The following is a 17646-nucleotide window of genomic DNA, read 5'->3' as shown; positions in this document are numbered from 1 at the left end:
GTAAGGAGATGATAAGGACTGATGGGGACCAGGGTAATTAGGGAGTCTGTGTCCAATGGATATAGCTGTCATTCATACTAGCAATGGTAAAAGTGCCACCCTGATGCATACGATCATAATTTACAGAACTGGTTGGATGAGGTTTTGACTGGTATAGCGTGACTGACCGTACTACACTAAGCCCTGATTTTATTTGAGCTAATTAAGTAAGGACTTAATGAGAACAGAACAGGCTTTATTTAGGACTGGAGGAGCAGAAGCGAACAGGAAGCGTCCTAATTGGGAAAGGTGTCCTGATTTCTCCAAAGTCTTACAGTAGGCTGAGAGACCTTAGTGTCTTACTCTTCAGGGACGACATAGCTTCCAATACAAACATGTCTGCAACAGCACCAAGAAAACTGTTAGTGTCCAGCTTTCTCTCCAAAGAAAGCCTGTGATGGGTCTTTGACAAGGACAGTCAACTAAATGCACATGAAGACTTGTGTCCTGGAAGTCAGCTGCAAATGTTAAGGTCTAATTTATCTGTCCCAGCCCCATTCCCCTCTAATAACTCAAAGCCCATTACATCATATACATTATTCATGTGCTTCTCAGGGATCTGCTGAAATTATAGTTTCTGCTGGCATTGCCCCAAGGGACAGCAGTCTGGTGGTTATGGCTTTGGAGTTGCAGCCTGACCAAGTCCAGCCCTGGGCTTACAGAAAGGCATCCTTGCTAAATTGTGCCACCAGGCAGTGGGGACACCAAGAGGCTCCTGATGTAGATTTCACTGTCCAGGTAGCGTTAAGAATGCCTACAATGCTCAGAGGAGTGGAATGGCTTCGGGCTGGAGGAGAGAGTTCAGTGTCCCAGCTTCCAGCTGTCAAATGACAATTCAGGAGGACCTAGAGAGCTACTTACATTTACAAATGCAAAGTGCTTGGAACCTGTGAAGAGTGGAGGACAAAGCAGGGAGTAGGAAGTGCAGTCCCAGCTCTCAGACACTGTGGTGGCCCTGATCCCTTAGAGTGAAAGCTGGAAGCTAGAGGATTTCCCCGTGGAGTGTCCTGTGAGTCAGGTAAGGTAGGGTATGGAGTAGAGGATCTGGAGAAATCTGGCTTGGAGACCAGGCTCCACCATCTCCAGCTGTTTGCTACAGGTAGACGGTGAAAGGGTAACTCTGTAGGGGATTTTTATGATCCCCGAGTTGTGAGTCAGTGCGCTGAGGGACTCCAGAGGGATTTTGTGCTTTTGGGTGTGTGTGTTCTTGTCACTGTGCGGTTGCCCAGGATTTTAGCCCAAGCATTCATTCAGCAAGAGAGGCATGACTGTTACCTCTACGAGGGAAGGGGTGGGAGAGTCGGTGGTGCCTCAGCCAGTGAGGGCCGAAGGGTGGTGGTTCTGTGAGCCTAGACAATCTGCCCAGAGTCCCCATCCACCCTCTTCTTCCCCTTTGGATTTACAGAGCCTCAAAACTCCACAGCCACAGTAACTGTGAGTCTGATCCGAAGGTGGGGAGGAAGAGAGAGCCCATGAGCACACGCACCAGATCCCAGTATAAAAGGCAGACATCTTTTTTTAAATTGAGTTCCTCAATGACAAGCCATATTCTAAGACTGGTTGCTTAGAATAAAGGCTCCAATCGTGTCCTAAGTGGACCCCACCTTTTCCTAGGAAGAAAATCTTCACTGAGCCTGGTTGAGGCAGGGGAGTACCTGTGACTCATACCTGTTTTCTATGGCGTTCAGATACCCTGTGTCTTTTTTTGTGCATTGTGGCATTGGTGTTATCTGTGTCCTTTTCTGGATGTCTCACAGACACTGCCACGAGACTCACTGTTTGCCAGGCTGCCTTTGGGAGTTGTAAATGGTAGCCCATTTGTCTTGCTTGAAGGTGAGTGACCTTTTCATGTCAGGTACCTTTGAGCTCCAGAGTCTCCATCCACACACATGAGGCTTCAGGCCTCAGTGTAGACCAATGATAAAAGGCTGCTCAGATGGCTCCAGGCTTAGCAATTGTAGCAGGCAAAAGCATTCCGGTGTCTTGTAGGCTAAAGTTCTGTGACGTTCTGGGGAGAAAAAACTGGAGTTGCTAAGGCTTGCAGTTGGGCGCCTTTAGTGTCCCCCCAAGGCCTATGTGCTGAAGGCTTCCTTGCCAGCCTGTGCTACTGGGTTTAAAGAAGTGGGATCCACCCTGCTCCTGTGAATACAGCTCTCTAGCTGTATTCAAATCCTTGCTTCACACAGAGACCAACAAAGCAAGAACAACAAACCAGCAGACATAAGAGTTGAAGGAGGTTGATTTGGGGGGAGGATCTGCAGGTGAAGGAAAGAGACGTGAACCAGTAAAAAGTAAAGGGGGAAAATATGATCAAAGTGCATCACATACACAATTGATTCGTTAATAATGATCTTTGGAAAAGAAGTAGAGAGCCTAGTGAAGGACGTTAGGACACTGAAGACCGGCTGTGAGAGGGTAAGCTGGGGTCTGGTACAGGTACTCATGAACACTCTCTCCCCCCACCTCTGGCCAGCTTACTCTCGCTCTCTCATTCTCTCTCATTCTCTCTCATTCTCTCTCATTCTCTCTCTCTCTCTCTCTCTCTCTCTCTCTCTCTCTCTCATTCTCTCTCTCTCTCTCTCTCTCTCTCTCTCTCTCTCTCTTTCTCCCCCACCCTCATGCCTTCCTCTCCTTCCTCTCTGTCTCCGTCGTCTATCTCGCTCCCTGCCTTCCTTTCCTTCCTTGCTTGTCTTTCCCTATCTCTCCCTCTCCTTCCCGTCACCTGTGCCCACCCCACCCACACCCCCAACCCCATGCCTTCCACTCCTTCCCTGCCTCTGTGAAGGAAGTAGTTCTTCACCAAGGCTGTGTCAGCTCAAGTTCAAAGGCAACCGAAACACGGACTGAACCATCTACAGCTGTGACCCAAAGCGGACCCTCCGTCCTTAGACACGACTTCCCCGTGTCTTCTCGGAATCTGATTTCCAGGCGTTTTGTTGTAGAGATGGAAAACTAACTAGTCTTTTTTAAGCTTTTTTTTTTTTTTTCTGCTTTAATCCATATGTGGGTAAGCATCTCTACCCTGTCCTAATTCTTCTGGGCCCCTGGAGACGGCAACAGAGTGTTCGGTAAACTGGTCATGGTAGCCCTTCAGAGAATGTGCAGAGGGAGGCGATACTTTTGCCTCATTATTCTTTATTCTGCTTTGAAAATCGAGAGGAAAGAGTTTGGCCTGGTGAGGAGATGTCCCCCCCCCCCCACTTTAGCTAGCCCTCCTCTTCCCCACATTGTTTCCAGGAGAACTTTGGATTCCGAAGCCCTGTGTCGACTCACCTGCCTTGATTCTGTCCTTACGTGAAAATGCTAATGTCAGCTGTGAAACCGGATTAACCAATTGATAGCATGTAGCCATGGTGATGATGCTCACACAGCAGGTAAAAGCCCAAAACCAGAAGAATTAGGATAGAAAAAGGAACTGACTCCCTCCCATAAAGGTTTCCCATATACCCCAGAACCACTAGAAATGTTTTTATATCCATATAACTTTTGTAACAGGAGGTGTATTTCTATATTTCCTCAAGTATCTGTTGGAAATTAATTGAAAGTTTTGTTAGCGTGCACGTGTGCACACATACAAACACACACACACACACACACACACACACCTCTTTAAGGTAGTTGTAAGTTATTCTCTATACAACTAGAGCGTTGCTTGAATAGTGAGAGTGGTGGTTCTTCATTCCGTTGAATTGTGGCCAGCATTTCTGGTGATGCTGAGCACTGTCTAAGGAGTGTGTGTGAGGTCTGCAGCCAGTGCCCACCGCCCTTCTGTGCACAGTGCCACATTCCTGCTAGCTTCAGGCTTGTGGGAATGTCGCTTTAGTTTTTGCTGTGTCGATGGGCCACATACCAGAATCACTCCTTGGGTTGCACATCCAAGTGCTTTGCAATTAAAAAAAAACAAAAAACTTTAAAATAACTGTGAATGGAAACCAACTAAATGTTTAAACAAAACGTTTCATTATTGGTTATGTATATAAAATGGGTACATTCAGTTCGCAGAGTGCAGGGGCCCAAAGAGGCCAGAGGCATCAGAGTTTCCTAGAGCTGGCATTAACACACAGTTTGGAGCCACTCAATGTGGGTGTTGGGAACTGAACTCAGGTCCTTTGCATGAGCAGTGGCCACTGAGCCATCTCTCCTGGCCAGAAGCTGGATCGTATTTTCCTTGGAGACTACTCTTCTGTTACTGCTTTTATCCTTTTTGCTGAGGACTAAGACCCAGAGGCTTTTGTGAGCTGGTCCAGAGCTTTGTTACTGAGACAAATACTGAACCCACATCCCCCCTTTTACATGGTGTAAACTTATTTTTTTATTGTGACCAAGTCTAGCCTTGTGTTCCAGCCTGTCCTTGAACCCTCCATCTCGGTCCCAGATGCTGGAACTATAAGGATAACTCATGCCTCGCTCAGAAACAAGCGTTTGTTGTTGTTGTTGTTGTTTTTTAAAAAACATTTTCTATGGAGAAAGGTTTTAATTAGGAAAAGGTAATCTTCCTTCGGTGCAATTAAATATAAAGGGTGATATTGGAGATAAACGGGCCGAGTCCTCAGATAGAACCCGCCACCATGAATTTCTTTAATAGGCGCTAATTTTGCATTTTGGCCAATTCACCACTCTGCCATTCATGCATTCATTCACCCACAGACAGACAGATGCTGCATGCTCATCACATGACATTCACTGAGGATTCAAAATTATATGCATCGTCTATGCTGGAGAGACCCGATTCAACAGGACTGCAGATGCTGGATACTGAAACCAGTGTGCGGGGCTTCGTTAGGGCTTAGTGAGAGAGGCTTTGAAGTGCACACGTGGAGAGATTGTTGCTTGTTCAAAATTGAAATGATGCCATCATGGATGGTCTCCAGGCTCTCCCCTCGTGGGTCGACTGTCCCAGGCAAGGATTTGAGGAGTGAGGAGTGGGAACAGGAATCCCTACCTCAGCTACGGGCTGCCGTGGTTACCAGAGGAAGGTCAACTCAGGAGCCAGAGTCTGAGCTCTAGAAAATCAGGTCCCTGGGAAAAGCCTCCTTTGGGGCAGTGAATGGAGGTGCTCATATCCTTGTAAACCAGTTATAGCCAGCTACTTAGGAAGCAGTTTCACATCTAGGTCCTGACACACAGATCAGTCTTGAGCTCCCAGTGATTTGCTTTATTTCTGGGTGTATGTGTGTTGTATGTGCGTGTGTGGTGTATACATGTATGTGCTTACTGTGTATGCACGTGTGAAACTCAGAGGTTGGTGTCGGTGTCCTCTGTTATTCCGCACCTTGTGTGTGTGTGTAGTTTTATATATTTGTATGGGATTGTGTGTGGTGAACATGCTTGTTCATGCAGGCACGCATGTTCACATACATGCAGGGTTCATGCTCACATGCCTGCACAGAGAGACCAAAGGAAGGGCATCACTGCCCGGCTCTGTTGCTCTCCAAGTATTCCATTGAGAGAGAGCCTCTAAGTGAACTCGGAGCTAGATTGATGACCCCAGGAACCTGCCTGTCTCTGCCCCAGTGGTCCTGGGGTCACAGACAACTGCAGCCGAAACTAGCTTTTTAAGAGTTGGGATTCGAACTCAGTTCCTTCTACTCTTGCAGCAAGCACTCTTACCCGTAGAGTCCTCTTCCAATCCCGTCACCTTAGTTTTTGAGACAGGTCATTCTCTGAACTTTGAGCTGGTCATTCTGGCCAGTCTGGCTGGTCAGTAAACTTACAGGATCACCGTGCCTTCACCTCTGAGAACACAAATCCGTGTCCCCATGACTAGCTTTTGTGTGTCTGAGGATCTGAACCCAGTGAGCTATGTCCCCAGCTCTGTGATTTTTAAATTTTTGATACTTTTATCATGTTATTATTATTAATAAAGTAACCTCAATACAGGTTTATTCTGGATCATCAGAATGACCGCCCCACGAATGATTACTGACATTCAGGTGGCAATTCCTGTTAACAGGACAGGCTCTAGGATCTCTAGAATGTCCGGGGTGGCGAGGTGTTCTAAAAGGCTTGGCTAACTGACGTGGGAAGGCCCACCTAATTGTGGTGACACTGTCCCACAGGCTGAGGGGCGGTTTTATGAGAGAAGGAGGGTGGAATAAGAGTGGTCATCTGCCCTGAGAAATTAGAGAGCCTGAATTAATGCAGCCATGTGATCCCATTGCTCAAGGAGACTACCACTTGTTTGGCTTTGTAATGTTTTAAACTTAATCCAGAAGTGCTGCCAGCGTGACAATGCACTTTGCTTTTTAAATGAAAGTTTTACGGCACCAGTAAACCCCCAAGATTTCTTATTAAGGTAATTCTAATAGTCTACCCATTTTAAAAGGAAGCTCTGACCAAGTTTGGGAAATAGTAAAATGTCGTCTCTGTTGGGGATGTTGTTTCCTTCAAACTCTCAGGGACAATGGCAGGAAGATAACCCAAGGTGAGTCCAGTCGTGATTGAGCTGTAGGGGAGGGGTGCTCCTCTCCTTCGTGCCAAGCACACTGGGGTAATTATAGGAATCATTGGTGTTCATAACTGAAGATATCTATAACGTGCACTCACAGTGAGGCCTTTGTCATCAGAAAGGCCTGTGATGATTTACAAAATATGGTGTAATTCAACAGCCTGAGAAAAGGTTAAGTTCCATCCCTGACCAGGAGGTTGAAAGTCATCAAAGAGAGGGAGAGATAAGTAAGAAACACAAGAGGAAGTAAGAGATTATAAATGCCACAGAGTAACGAGGTCCCACTCCATGAGCTTGGAGAATTGTGGACAGAATCCAGTTCCGAAGAGGAGAGAGGACTATCAGGCACGTTCATGAGGGACAAGAGTGGCATTTTCAGACGGAAAGGTGATAAAGGAAAAGGTGGGATGCCACCAGAGAGCAGGAAATGACGCTTTGGTGACTGCCAAGGGGAGAGGAGAAAGCCCGGGATGGAATCTGTTGGCTTAGCATTTCCAAAGCTTACTTTGATAAGGGTCGGAAGCACTACTCCTTAGGGTCCCGAGGGCTGGCCGCCAGTAACCAGACCTGTCCAACAGCCTGGCAGTTCACCTAGTGCTGCTAACAAACAGAAGATTGAACAACACATGAGTTAGCTGCAGCATACGTATGCACACCTCTGACCCAAGCTCATCCCTGTGGTCTCGTTATCAGACCCAAGCTCATCCCTGTGGTCTCGTTATCACTCTGGTGACTTACCATGTCCACAGGATCAAATACCAAGATCGAGAGGAAGGGAACTCAAACTCAGCTCCGGGATGTGGTTTCTAGTGAGTGCCTCATGCCTTCAGGGTTTCTTAGCCTTTAGGTGTTCCCCTGCAGTTTTCAAGAATACGAGTCTATTGGGAAGTGGCCGTGGCCATTGGAGCATCTCAGAATGCTCCTTCCTATCGTCTCCATGTCACTCCCTAGAGGTTCCCATCACTGTACCTTGGACATCACCTATTAATTCCAATGGAGCCTGGCCTTGTAGGATGATGAGTGACTGGACCTGTATTAAAGCTAGCATGGAGACATTGTGCCTCTCATAGAGGGTTGGCAAGGGTCTAGGTGGAGAGAGGCAGGTACTACCCACCAAAAAGACTCTGGGTCTGGAGAAATGGAATGTGGGGCAGCTACCAGAATAGGCATTTGTGCACTGGGCCATAGTTCTAGACACCATCGAGCAAGATGATCTTGTGGTAAGACCATTACAAATGTAAGCACTCCTCGGAGAATCCCTCACAAAACTGGGCCTGTAGTCACACTTCAGAATAGAGACAGAACAGGAGAGAACATCTATTATAGCTACAGTATTCCTTGTAGCCTGGGTAGTTAGCCAGGGTTTGGGACAGTTTGATCAAAACACCCTTAGTGTATTTTCTGTTGCTTGACAGAGAGAAAGAAAACAGCTTCAGTGTTTGGATAAGTGTCCCTGAAAGCCCACTTATTAAAGGTTTGGTTCCAGGGTAGCACTCTTGGGAGATGGTGGAATCTCCAAGAGGCAAAATGAGTGGAGGTCTTGGGTCAGTGGGCCGTGCTCTTACAAAGGGATTCTGGGAATATTTTCTCTGACAGTGAGATGAGCCATTTTCTATCTCACGTGTCTCCTATCACTGCCACTTGACACCTCAGCCAGAGACCCGAAGCAGCGGGTCTGCCCAGCTTTGGACCGCATTCTCTGTGAACCATGATAAACCTTTTCACTTCTGAGGTAATACCTCATGCATTTCGAGGCAGTCATGTGAAGCTAACTCAGAGGTTTATTTGACCATGGTTCTGGGAGGTGGAAAAGCATGACTCTCCCACTTCGTGAAGGATTCTTACTATGTCATAATAAGGTTGAGCTGGTCACGTGGCCAGATAGACCAGGTTAGCTACCTCAGGTCTCTGCCTCTTATATAGACTCAGTAAGTGGCCATCATAGTAGCTGCAGTGTGTATGTGCTTCTTCCTTCTTCCCTGAAATATGAAGTTGCTTTTGGTCATGGCATTTATCACAGCAACAGAAAAGTAACTAGAGCTTTCCTTTCTTTTGTCTAATTCATTCTAATTCACTACCCAAGTAGGAGCATCCACAGCAGCAGTTTTCAACCTGTGGCTCTGGATTCTTTTAGAGTCAAAAGACCCTGTCACAGGGTCACCTAAGGCCATTGGAAAGCACTGATAATTACATTACCTCACAATAATAACAAAATCACGGTTATGAAGCAGCAAATCAATTTACATAGAAAACAATTTTGTAGTTGGCGCTCACCACAACATGAACTGTACTAAATCAGGGTCACAGCACTGGGAAGGCTGAGAACCACTGTTCTCTAGTTTATGAAACCCATCTGTGTAGAATGTTATCTGATCATCCCCACAACCTTGGGAGAGTGTTAGGAAAGATGCAGAAAGCTGTGCCGGGCTAAGTGACTTTCGGAAGCTGTGCAGCCTGTAAACAGAACCCTGAAGTTTACACCTACCTCCTCTGTTGCTTCGCCCTCCGTGGGTTCTTCACAGTCACAGTGTATATGAGTTTCGACAGGATAGACCAGTACAACTTGCAAGTTAACATCTTTGGGTTGCTGAGTCCTCCCCCAAATTTAAGATAAACAGGTTAGTTATTTTGGAAATTTCCCTAGTGATTGTCTTAAAAATTATTTCAATTTTTATAGGGGGAATAATTTTCTAATTATTTGGCTTGCTCTTTGAGAAAGAGTTCAATCATGTTTGTTGGCACATACATTATGAACTACCCTGAAAGGTGCCAAGGAGGATGGAGGCTCTGGTGTAGACCATATATGGGACTCTGACCCAGTGTTCTTGGGGCTCATTCAAAGGGGTGAGCAAAGACATCAGAGAGATGAACACCTTTACAAGTGGAACTGTCTGCCCTTACGAAGGCAAAGATAGGGAAGATGTCTTTTCTATGCCCATGCTAATGAAAAAAAAAAGCCATATCGTTTGTAAACATATGCAAGCCAAACATATATACAGGCTAACATTGGGAAATAATAAGCTCTCAATTCTGATTTGCCATATACACACTGAAGTTAAAGGTATAGAAATAGCATCTAACCTAGTAGTGACTAAATGGCTTTCATGTGCACTGTCGAGGCCACCACAGAGCCCTGACACCTGCTTTGCATTATAACACACCTAGGAAGGGAAAGGGTTTCAGCACGCTCCAAAGTAACCTGCCACAGAGGTTGAGGGGTCCTTGTCGGTGTTTCTCAGAGCAGCACTGAGCAGCTGTGGCAAACGGACTTAGAGAATGAAGGGGTTGGGCACAGAGTACAATGGCTTTCCTGTCTGGCCAGTCATAGCCATATTTTGCTGCAGCCAGGGAAATCCCCAAAAGGACAGAGCACACCCCTCTCCCAGTCACATCTTCAGGCCACCATGACTGGGAAGAACCCGACTTCCCAATCTCTCCCCAAGATTCCAGAGGCTTGGTCCCTCGCCAAGCCCAGGGCCAGTTTGGGAATGAGCAGGAGCTGGGGTGTGGTGCCTAGTGCTGCCCTTGACCATGCTCAGATGAGGTGAACGATTAATGTGACCACTACATACCAGACTAGCGTTCACAACCCTCACAGGGATTACCTAAGACCACGGGAAAACACTGAGATTTACACTACAACTCATAACAGTAGTTATGAAGTTAGTTATGAAGTAGCCATGAAATAATTGGTTGAGGGTCTACAGGACATGAGGAACTGTATTAAAGGGTCACCGGCATTAGGAAGGTTGGGAACTACTGTGCTAGACTTAAGTGAAATATTGTGCCCAAGGCAAATTAGAGCCACGTCACATATAAAAGGACAGGGATGGTAAATCACTGAGTTCCGTAGTCGTTTGTGTAGTAAGCAGGCCCCCACAGTTTGAAGAAGCGCCTTGAACTAGAAACAAAACCAAAGCAATGTGTGGTGGCACAGGCCTGTGACCCTGGTACTGAGAAGGTAGAGGCTGGAGCCTGAGAGTCCAAGGTCACCTCGGGCTACATGGGAAGATCTCTCACGAGAACAGAGCAAGACCACAGAAAAGGAATCTGAGTTCTTCTTTTTTTTCCCTCTTCTCTGTCAATCCAAACGGCAGAGAGTTGCTTCTGCATCAGGGAACTTTGGCTGACCCTCGGCAGCAGCATTGTAACCGGTTTTCAGGGTGCCCCAACCACCCCAGGAAGAGCAGAAACTCCCTTGTGTATTCAGTGAGGACATTGGTTGGGAAACACTAGCGGGAAGGCATCCATGCGTACAATTACCTTTTAAGAACGTCCCACGATATTTATTTTTATGTGACTCTCCCTCCCACTGTCACTGTATTTCATTAAATCCAAAAGTAGACTGAGACCAAGTGTTAAGTCCCTCCTCCTCCAGACCTGGTTTGTGGGGAAATTCTTTAAATGAGCAAAGTAGTACCAATGTCCCTCGTCATCTGTGGGCTCCAACCAACCATAGGTGGTTGTTGGAAAGTGTTGAGGAAAAGGTAATTTTTATAACAAACAGGTCACATGTTTCCTCTCAGAGTCACTGCCTACAAGGCTACTGTAGAGCTCCTTATGCGGCATTGCACCTCATTGGCTGACGGAAACGCGATGTCTTGAAGCACCACGTGGGAGGAACTTCACAGGAGATATCATAACACTGTGCCAGGAGTCCAGGCAGCTTTGGTGTCCTTGGGGAATTCTAGACTCCATGTGTGTATTTTTGTGCAGTTTCCTCCATAAGATGAATAATATTAGTGTTGTAGATGTAATGTGAGGTTTGAAAACAACCAAACGCGGTTTTCATAACTTTAAAATTCCTCATTCATACATAAAACAGTAACACAAGAAATAATCCCTCTCCCTTCATCTTTGCTCACCGTTTCCTCACTGAAGACGTAAGGGATGGGACAATTGCTGCTGTCACAACCGTTGCTGTAAGATCAGATCGCAGCATGTCCGTGGGACAGGTTGACAGCCAGCAGCACAGGCAGACACCACTTTCTCAGAAGTGAGTTTTGAAAAGAAACGCTTCTCCAGCCCAGCACACTGCTTTCCCACACAGTGACCCCGAGTTCTGCAAACATGGGCCTATTTCAGAGGAATAGCTCACGTGGTGTTTCTATGCAAGCCTGGACGTCTTAGGAAATCCCACTGGCGTCCAGTGTGTTCTCTAAGGAACCCCACTACGCGTACCGGTCACTTTCAGATACTGAAAGATACTGATGTTACCCTAGACGCCCTTGAGAAGAGAAGGGTGGGTGCTGGTTACAGACCCCAGCTCACAACCTCCTTCCGTTCACGCCATTTGTTGGTGCCCTGGTCTTCCAGTCCATTTTCTGTGTTGAAACTCAGTGTAGGCCTTTGATGGAGATTGTGCTCACGTTTTCTTTTCTCGGAGAAGCATCCCTTCACTTGACACTACCCAGAGCCAGAAGTCTGCCTAGGAGAGAGTGCAGTGTGCTGAGGTCAAACGAGATGTCCCACCACCAATGCAAACTGCTGCTCTGTCTCCCCCGTGTAGCTAGCATGGCTGGTCTATTCTGCAGCTGTACTTTTCATCTTTTAGGATGTTTGGATGCGAAGCAGGAAAGCGTATTATTAAATTGTGGTTGATGCTGGGCACCTTGAGGAACTTGGCTCATTGTAGTGTAAAAGGTGGCGCACACTCCAAAAGGCCCATGGAGCCACAGGGACAGCCCGGGGTTTATTTGGGCTCTGAGTAACACTAAACGGGGACTCATTCAAGTTATTTTGAATCCAATTACTTGGGCTTGGTTGCTAGGATACCTGGACCCAGAGCCAGATCTGGAACACCAAAACGACCATGGGAGACAGATGGGCGGAAGTGGCTTTCTACTCTAGCTCTTTGGTTCTCCGGGATGTCACACGATGCCCTTCGGGGCTGGCTTCCTCTCTCTTCAGCATCTGCGTCTGTTACCTGGCTCCCTGCGTTCTGTTTTTTCATGTTGCCCTTTCCCCGGCCCCATGTGGCTTTTTTTCTTCTGGTATCTCAGCTCACATCCCTGAGAGGGTATGGTGATAGGTGCCTTCTCTCTTTACTCGAGGCTACCGATCAATCCTTTGTTCTAACCGGGTGGTCCAAGGCGGCCTATTCTACACTGTGACACATTGTTTCTCCAGATCCAGTTACAGGTGTTACTCTAGAAGTTGCCAGTTCTTAGGGAGCCCAGAGGAAGTAGGAGCCAATTTTAGTGACATTGTTGATAAACTCTTCCAGTGGGTTCTTTGTTTAGTAGTCCATTTCTGTACTCCCCATGTTATATGTACACATTTCATAACTATAACAATACTTATGATGATTTTGGCAGTGTAACAATTAAGTGTGAGAGTCCGCTTAATGGGTAAAGAGCTCACCTCACAAATAACCACGAGAACCAAGATAATCTCAGCACTAAGGTAAAAGTGCCAGGTGTGGTGACAAGTGTGCATACCCAGCTGCAGAGGCCGAGACAGGATCCCTGGGCCTCACTGGACAGCCAGCCTTGTCTAATTGGTGAAGCCCAGGCCACGGAGAAACCCTGACTCAAAGGAAATGCCAAGGACATGTCCTTGAGGATGACACCTGACATCGTCCTCTGGTTTCCACAAACATGTGCACACATGTGTGCATGCACACCCACCTTACACACACACCCACCTTACACACACACACACCCAACAAATTCACACACAGATGAATAAAAACACATCACTACAAAGTCAAGAAAGAGTGTGGTTTAGGGGTGAGGAGATTCCTCAGTTGGTAAAGTCAGGACTTGCTTACCATCCCAGCTAGCAGGAATTTTGGGCTCCAAACACAGTACAGAATTCTGCTTCAAGAAATGAGGTGGACAGTGATGGAGGGAGATGCCAACAGCGGTCTTCTAGACTCCACATTTGAATGCAGCGGCAATCACATTCACACACCCACGGACATACGTACACGCACACGACTAGAAGACTTATTTCTTATTGCATCCACCTTCCTAGAAGTTCCCTGAGCTGGTGTAAGTGCAGAGAACTTTTTCTTTGCCTAGCGGCCCAAAGACTGTGCCTTTAATGAATACACGATGGTGGAAATGTGCGATTCACTTGATTCATTCCATTTTCATAGCTTTTAAGGCTTAGGCGAGCAAGCGGGGAAACACCCTGCTCCCACAGCTGGGAAGCAACACAGGGCAGTGAGATGGATAAGCGCTCTGAACTACACACACTGGGGGGGATTGGGGGAGATGGTCGGTCTACCCTAGAATGCAAGGTCAGCTCCTTTTCCACTAAAGTGCGCTTTGGGGAAGATGCTAAGTATTTTCATGTTACTTAGCCCAGGCAGGAGGATAACCTTGAACTTTTGACCCACTCCTTCACTTCCCCCACCCCCATCTCCCTAAAGTAGGATTACAGGCACGTGGCTCGTACACTGTCAGGTGCTCAGTTTTTTCGATGCTGGCATTGGATTCAGAGCTCCCCGAATGCTAGGCAAACACTCTACGGTCCGAGATGCCTCCCCAGTTTCCTGTAATGAGATTGCTGACCGATGGTTACTTCAGGCTGCCACAGTCATCGCAAATGACAGTAGCCCTGTGTGTACTTGATTGTGTGATCTCCCTGAGTGACAGTGCAACCTATATGGTTAGGAAAAATATTTAATTATTCACTTTCTCATTATAAAAGTACTAAGTGAACATTTGAGATTTGTGTGTGTGTGTGTGTGTGTGTGTGTGTGTGTGTGTGTCCCTGTGTCCCTGTGTGCACACATGCCCTGTGGAAAGCAGAAGGAATTAAATCCCTTAGAGTTTGAGTCACAGGGAGTCATAAGCTTCCCAGTGTGTGTGTGTGTGTGTGTGTGTGTGTGTGTGTGTGTCTGTCACGTGCACTGGGACAGACTTTGGGTCCTCGGCCTTATCTCTGGCCCTTGAAAAATTTTAAAAATCCAGTGTAAATTAATGGTCATTAATGTTCTGTAGATATTAATTAATCCTGAAAATTATAGCAGTAATTGTTAACTAGCAGTTAATTGTTCCTGCTAGTTCCCAATAACCACACAGAGACCTCTTAGTATTTTAAAGCTTAGTTAGCTGATCAGACCCTCAACCAGCTAAGTTAACCCGGCCACCTAGCCCCATCCAGCCACATGGCTAGCTATACCTTCCAGGCCCATAGTAATGCCTGTCTCCTGTCTCCTGTCTTTTGCTAGGAGATGTCCTTTCTTCTTCCCCTTTCTTTTTCCCAGAGTTCCTTTTCTCTCCTGGTGTGATTTCTGCGTCAGACTCCAAGCCCAGGAACGGAGGCCCTGCCCAGCTGCTTTCTGCCCAGCTATAGGCTGTAGGCATCTGTATTCAACCAATAGTTTTAAACTAAGGAGCAAGGCATATGTGAGAATTCACAGCTAGGCTTGAGGCAACCAGACCTCCGGATATAGAATTTAGCATTATAATACATAACAGACCAAACTTCAAGAGCCCAGATTCGAGAAAACTTTAAAATTCCTATTCCATCTCCTAATATTAATATTTAAATCTATTTTGTAATCTTTATCTGATATATACTTTGTGGTTTTTAACACAAATAATATTTTTTGACAAATTAGGTCATACAAAACAAATATTAGTTTTAGGTTTTGGTTTGCTCCCCCCACCCCCCAACATAGTAGGTGCATTTCACCATGCCATTAAACAGTTGTTTGGAGATGGAATTTTTAATGTCTCATTATTATTATATAGATATATTGTGATTTATTTCCAGTGGTTCTTAACTTTCCTAATTCTGTGACCCTTTAATACAGTTCCTCACATTGTGGTGACCCCCTAACAAATATTGGTACTTCATATAGGTAATTTTGCCACTGTTATGAATCATAATGTAAACAATTATCTGTGTTTTCTGATGGTCTTGAGCGACCCCTGTGAAAGGGTCATTTGACCCCCAGTCATACATGCAGGTTGAGAACTACTGATGTAATAAATATTTAAGTTACCATAGAGGTTAACTTTTAATTCAGCACTACTCTGCTTCCTAACATTTCATTATGCTGGACATGGTGGTGCACACACACCTTTAGTCTGAGCACTTGGGAGGCAGAGGCAGCTGGATCTCTGAGTTTGAGGCCAGCCTGGTCTACAGACAGCCAGAGCTACACAGACAAACCCTTTCTCAAAAAACACGCTGGATGATGATGATGATGGTGGTGATGACGATGGTGATGACGCTGTCAATAACAGCAGCAATATTTCCTTATAGAGGTAGCGTTCTATAGCTGATAGATGCTGGTGGGTTTTCAGAGATAGAAGTTCTATGGGGTTAGGAGGAAGTTTGATACAGTGGTTCTTAGAAATGTCACCTCTGTGAGAGGCAAGGCTGGGGAGCATCAGGTCCGCGGGCATCCAGGAAGAGTGGTTCTCAGCTGTTAAAATGGAAAGTGACTCCCAGCACCAGAAGCTCCTCTCCCAGTAATTCCAAGATGACCTTGGCTGGCCCAGGGGATCAGTTTCGGGTTTTCAGACCTACCTGTAAACAAGATTAGAATCAGCACGCCTTCCTGCTGTGCGAATGGAAGCCGCTGGAGTCGAATCAAACAGCGGCTGTCCGCTCACCGCCGTTGGCTTGTAGCAGCGTGCCTTTTATCCGACTTCAGTCCTGTCATCTCATTGGTCTGTGCTGGAGCAGAATTAATCCCAATTGAAAGGCAGAGGACAGCAAGCTCCCTTGTGACATGCTGAGAGCACCAGTTGGGGTCAGGGATGCTTCCTGGAGAAACTTCTGGGCAGAGGTACCTGCACTGTGTTTTAATGTCCTAATGGCGCCATCTTTGAAAAGGAAATTGTCTCTAACAAAGACAATTCTTTGCTTCTTTGCTGTTGGTATTCTGTCTAAGCTCCACCCCCACAGCCAGGTATGCTCCGCCCCACAGTTGCCTAGCAACAGCCAGCCTGCCTGACTATATAAGGAACTGCTTGCCCCCTCCTCTCCCTCTTACCCCCTCTTACTCTTTGTTCTTCTCTCTTCTTGCCCCCCCCCCCCCTTTCCCCTTCCCTCCACATCCCCATGGCCGGCCACCTTTCCTCTCCTCTCCTCTTCTCTCATTAAACCTCTCCACGTGAAACCATGTTGTGTTGGTATGTTCTGTCCGGGCTCGGGGCGAGATTTAAACCCTAACACTTGCCCCTCTGCAGTGTGCGAGTGTGTGTGCGTGCGTGTGTGTGTGTGTGTGTGTGTGTGTGTGTGTGTGTGTGTGTATTTGTATTTGTGTTGCCGGGAGTTGATGTCTGGTGTATTCCTCAATGGCCCTTGGTTTTTGAGACAAGGTCTCTTACTCAATCTGGAAGTAGCCAGTTTGGCTGGGCTGGCTGGCCCACAAGCCCTCAGGATCTTTGTGTCTTGGCTTCCCCAGCTTTGGCATTACAGACATTTGCTGACTTTTCACTCAGGTGATCTGAACCTCATCAAGTACTGTACTGGTTGAGCCATCCCCCTAGCTGCGTGCAGAACCCACACTTTTGTTTGTCTGCTGGACCCTGCCAATGACGTAGCAGTCAGGCACATCCAACCATTTGGTAGTGTGACAGCATTGTCCTCTCCGAAGTTCATGAACAGCACAGCTGAGTCACAACAAAGGAGAAGGGAAAAAAATCTCATAAAATTTTAAGTAACCTTATGATTTTATGTTGGCCAGTTTCATGGCTGTCCTTAGCTGCGTTCAAGGCCTGGCTGGCCTCACTAGCCCTGAGTGGGAGGTAAGGCAAGGTTTGCACTGAGCTGTACTGTATTCTGGTGATTCCTTTAAGCCACTGCCCCAAAGGGAAGGAAAAAAGTCCTTCCAGATTCTCTCCTTTTATGCAATTGAATGTGGCATGTGCGACTTTAAAAGGATGTCCTTTCTGGGCAGACTGGAGCAGCTCTTGGAAGACTTGGCCTTCCAGGTTCCTGGGAGCCTGGAGCAGCACACACTAATTGGCTTTTACCCAAAGGCTCGGCAGATAAAGCGCTCTCAGACGGCAGCCTCCTGCTCTGTTTGTTTAGTTAGAAGCCAGTCTGTGCTTTCTCTTTTGAGGTAGGAAATAGAAAAGCTTCAGCTGCCTTCTCTCCTACTGACTGCTCACTTGCTGTGTTCTTCCAAAAACCACTTGAGGGTACTCACCTGCCCTGGCTCTCGACTCTCTAAACCTGTTTCCTTT

At 46.7% G+C, this 17646-nt stretch overlaps 1 protein-coding gene and 1 long non-coding RNA gene across 4 annotated transcripts in view; one reads left to right on the top strand and one right to left on the bottom strand.

Annotated features, from left to right (window-relative positions):
- The window catches only part of Tbc1d9 (TBC1 domain family member 9), a 109193-nt gene that overhangs the window by 25410 nt on the left and 66137 nt on the right, over positions 1–17646 (top strand). The gene's annotated exons all lie outside the window — the stretch shown is intronic.
- LOC108348918 (uncharacterized) lies at positions 220–16364 on the bottom strand. Of its 2 annotated transcripts, XR_010060187.1 has the most exons (4): positions 8973–16364; positions 6993–7087; positions 1899–2047; positions 220–378 (listed from the first exon to the last, which is right to left on the bottom strand). It is a non-coding gene; the product is annotated as an uncharacterized LOC108348918 (long non-coding RNA). The 2 variants fall into 2 exon arrangements; XR_010060188.1 differs by having other exon boundaries at positions 220–2047; positions 6993–11915; positions 15980–16364.

This window comes from Rattus norvegicus, chromosome 19 (genome assembly GCF_036323735.1).
Source record: "Rattus norvegicus strain BN/NHsdMcwi chromosome 19, GRCr8, whole genome shotgun sequence".
Lineage (NCBI taxonomy): Eukaryota > Metazoa > Chordata > Mammalia > Rodentia > Muridae > Rattus > Rattus norvegicus.
The sequence above is the reverse complement of the archived record's forward strand: the minus strand, read 5'-3'. Positions and strand labels throughout refer to the sequence as shown.